Consider the following 4,492-nt stretch of genomic DNA (forward strand, 5'->3'; position numbering starts at 1 on the left):
TTTGCCTCCATATCATAAGCCATGAATCCCTATTAAAACCTCTCTCATCTTTTATTACCTCTTAATTTTGGTCTACCTGGAGATTTTAACTTCTTTTCTAATTGAGGTTTTTTTTCTCAGCCAAAGGTAGATTTTTTTCTGTGTATGTGACATTAATGTTAAGATCTTAGCTTCATTATAATGGGACACAACAATTCAAAAATAACTAAGGCATTCCAAAAGAAAAGGGATCATATCAAAGAAATTTTAAATGTAGATTTTATAATAATTGTTTAAAGGAATTCAAAATGTAATTGGTCCTGATCCTACCCTGTTATAACTTTGCAGTGAATAAATCTTATGTTTTGTCATTTAAAAAAATATATTTTATTTATTTATTTGACAGAGAGAGAGACAGCGAGAGCGGGAACATAAGCAGGGGGGAGGGGGAGAGGGAGAAGCAGGCTTCCCACTGAACAGGGAGCCCAATGTGGGGCTCGATCCCAGGACCCCAGTATCATGACCTGAGCCAAAGTCAGACACTTAACTGACCGATCCACCCAAGGTGTACCTTGTTTCATCATTTTAAATTTTCATGTGAATTTTTTTTCCTTGAGCCTAGTGTAAGTTGAATAAATTATATTACTGTTTTCTCAAGATTTGCTTTCCTGTACTGAGGATTCTGGAATATATGGGGGAAAATAGCAGAAAAATTTGCTGAAGCAATGTTGAATGACTCTAAACTGCTCTCCTGGGCTGGACAGGAAATACACATTTTCCTGGGTCATCAATGGAGCATTTCTGGAATTCTGTCCATCCTACTGAGCATTTTTCATCAAGAACACTCATCCCTGTCATTTTGCAAAGCCATTTTCTTTGACAACTTAAATCCCGTGTATGCAGTTTATTTGTTCTCACGGCATGTCTACCTGTGAACTATGTAATGCAGTTGTTTTCAGGGTGCGTAAGTGGGTCACCGCCATCACCGTCTCCTGAGAACTTATCAGAGAGGCAAATTCTGAGGCCCCATTTCAGACACACTGAATCACAAACTCTGTGTTTTAACAGGCCCTCCAGCTGCTGCTTCTACACATGGACATTTGAGAACCACAGACCTAATTATTAACTTACATGGAAGAAAATCACTCCGCTAGTGCAAATTCTGAACCTCTTGTTTTAGTGAGACACTTTTTTCTAATGCTGAAGCCAAGCATGTCATTTTCTTTAGGACTTGGGCTTGGGTTTTTCTACTACCCACATAAAATGGATTAGAGTTTAGAACTTTTCTCTGGGAAAAGAGAGAGGGAAGTTTAAAGACATCTGTCTTACAGACTTGTAAGTTTAAGAAAGAGTCCTATCTAAGTCATGGTCTATTTCTATAATACATGATATTACATATTATAAATTTATATATTTATTTATAATTCATATATTGTCCTTATTATAAATATGTAAACAGGAATGGGTATGTGTATATATGTGTGTACACACACACACACACACACACACACCCTCTCTGGGTTTTTATTTATTTTATTTTATTATTTATTTATTTATTTATTTATTTTCTCTCTGGTTTTTAAACTGAGTGAACACAGATTTAAATGTCTATATTGAGATAATAAAAGACGGATAAACAACACTGTCAAGGGGAATCACGTTATTCTTTTGAAAGCTGTATGGTAGTAAAAAAAAAGAAAAGAAAAGAAAAGAAAGACTGCAGACCAGAAATACCACAAAACAAAGTGGTGGTATGGAATTTGACACAGTTCATTTTTCTCTCTTTTGATTTAAAAAATGCACTGAAAAGTAACAAAAGAAACCTATTTTCATCTGAAAAGAGAAGTATCTTGGGTACCACCCAATGATTAATTCAAAGAGAGGTAGGAGGGGAAAGATGAGGAACAACAAATTTTCTCTACACTGTGTTTCAGAGAAGCTTCATTTAGAATCATAAAAAATATTCAGTTGGTTTCTTATAACTTTCCACTTGATTCACTAGAGGGCCAGCCTTTTGAGGGCAGTTTCCTTCATTGTTTCAACAATCATTTATTGAGTTTCTTATTTTTTTTTTTTTAAGATTTACTTATTTATTTGACAGACAGATCACAAGTAGGCAGAGAGACAGAGAGAGAGGAGGAAACAGGCTCCCCGCTAAGCAGAGAGCCCAATGCGGGGCTCAATCCAGGGACACCGGGACCATGACCTGAGCCGAAGGTAGAGGTTTTAACCCACTGAGCCACCCAGGTGCTGGCATTTATTGAGTTTCTACTGTATGCCGTGCCTTGTGCCGGGCAGAGAGGAATAGATAGATACAGCTCAGAATTGCTTAGGAAAAAAAGGTGTCAACTAAAGTATCCCACGAAAATGATATACTTAAAATTGCAGTAAATGCTACTGTCAAGTACAGGGTGTTTTGAAGTTATATAACTTAGGTACCTAACCTGGCTTGGATTTTTACTGATAAGAACAGATACTACACTTGATCTTAGCCAAAAGGCCGAGAAGCGATGGCTTGGATTTTTAAATTAAGATTTGAACCATGCGTATGAAAAAAAAAAGAAAGAAAGAAAGAATGGGAAAACATATTCCAGGCTGAGAGTACACCACAAGCAAAGCCTTTGACTTGGAAAGGAGCTGGGTATATTGAAAAGTTTTTTAAAAGAATGCTAAAAGAGATCAAATGAGTGACAATGGATATTGTACCAGCGAGGCTGAAGAAGAGAAGGGGCAGATCATATGGATGTGCTGGGGCAATATCAAAGCAAAGAATATTAAGATGGTGTAGTGTTTCTACAGGCCAGTGTCCCATCATACTCCATTTTGCCACTGAGACTTACCTAAACATTACTAGAGAAAGATAAGCTCAAGACTTCTGGTGAGCTGATGGGAAGTAAGGTCGTGGTATTGTGTTGCATTTGTATGAGGTGGGGGGTGACCTCACACCCTTCAAATCACACACCTTTCCATGTGTGCATGATATAGACCTGCTGTCTATATTAGTTGTTAAGTGTGAATGACAGCAACCCTAGTCTTCGTTTTCTAGCCCTAAATGGAGCCAGGAAATTCTACCTGAAAGTGTTATTAATTTTTACTCCCCTCTGCTTTATTGTTTCTGAAGTTTTACATCTACCAATTCAGAAGGGTGAAGCTTGAAAATGAAGGGAAATGTGGCTGTTCTGGATATTGTGGTTTTCTCCTCTGACACCCAATCATTCCAAGTAATATACAAGTGAGAAACTGTGGGTCAGAGTGGACTATGACAAACTCATGTTAAGATAATTGGTTATAGGTAAATCTGGGACTCGACCATCCACCCTTTTGTTCCTAGTTGGTAGCTACAAGCACACAATATTTTCTATGCTAAATAGCATGGGAGGCAGAATTCCCACCTCATTTAAAACAACAGAATAAAAATGAGAAAAATCTTCCTGGAAAATTATATGGGACTACACAGTAATGTATGTCACTATGGTAATGGATTATTTTAGTTCTGTAAACCCAGTGAGTGGAATACTATACAGCAGATAAAAGGAAAATCAGATCCATAGGTATCATCATGAATAGATTTCAAAATAGTTAAGTGAAAAAAGCAAGCTGATACTTCCACATGTTCATTTTTTTCTCATTTGTTCATTTTAAGGAAGATCTAAATGGCAAAATTATTACACTTATGTATAGATACAAAAATATGTAGAAAAAAGGAACAGAGATGCATGCACACTTCACAATAGTGATGGTTCTACCAAGGGAAGAAAGGAATTGTATTTGGAAGAATTATGAGAGAGATTTTGGTTGAACCTGTATTTTATTTCTGTGAAACTGTCTGAAGCCAACATAATAGAATGTTAATGTTTGCTAATTTTTGTTGGAGGGTAAAGGGACATATGCTCTATTTATCTCAGTAACTTCCATTTGTCATGTAATAATTTCTTATGTTTGAAAATGAAGGTAAAATGTGGAATAAATTTCAAGACAAGGAATATGTACACAGCTGTCCTTGTACTAGGGGCTTTGTGATAAGGCTTAGTACTTTCCAGATGTGAACAGTGAATGAAAATGATTTGATGCAACATGGAGCCTAGAGACTTGTCTGGCATCTGTCTATAGTGAAAGCCTGGATAATGTATTTTATTTTCTCCCCTAGTATCAAGGCATGGTTAGACTGGAATCTCTGAGCGATTTGGATATTAGATGGCTTTACTTACTCTTTTGATAGATTATGGGAGACCTGTGTTTGGAGCTATTTCAGAGGAAAAGGCATACGTTTCTAGACAGATCCTTTTATAATGGTCAGCAGATTCCTGGCCTCCTTCATTTAGCAGATCCTAAGTAGCTCTTGGATAATTCTATGACTCCTGAATGATAAGACAGACAACAGAGGTCTTTGACAATTTTAATTTAGGCCTCAACCTCCGTCAAGGACAATAAATGGCTTTGTAACCACACCCCTCCAGAGACATGCCTCTTAATCTTTTGTATACTTTTGTACCCACCACACCTAGATGATTCC

General features: G+C 36.9%; 1 pseudogene; it reads right to left on the reverse strand.

Moving 5' to 3' along the window:
• Window positions 1–2,318: 2,318 nt before the first annotated feature.
• LOC131822761 (U2 spliceosomal RNA) lies at window positions 2,319–2,491 on the reverse strand (annotated as a pseudogene).
• Between the last annotated feature and the right edge of the window lie 2,001 nt (window positions 2,492–4,492).

The sequence above is a fragment of the Mustela lutreola genome, chromosome 1 (assembly GCF_030435805.1).
Source record: "Mustela lutreola isolate mMusLut2 chromosome 1, mMusLut2.pri, whole genome shotgun sequence".
NCBI classification, from domain to species: Eukaryota; Metazoa; Chordata; class Mammalia; order Carnivora; family Mustelidae; genus Mustela; species Mustela lutreola.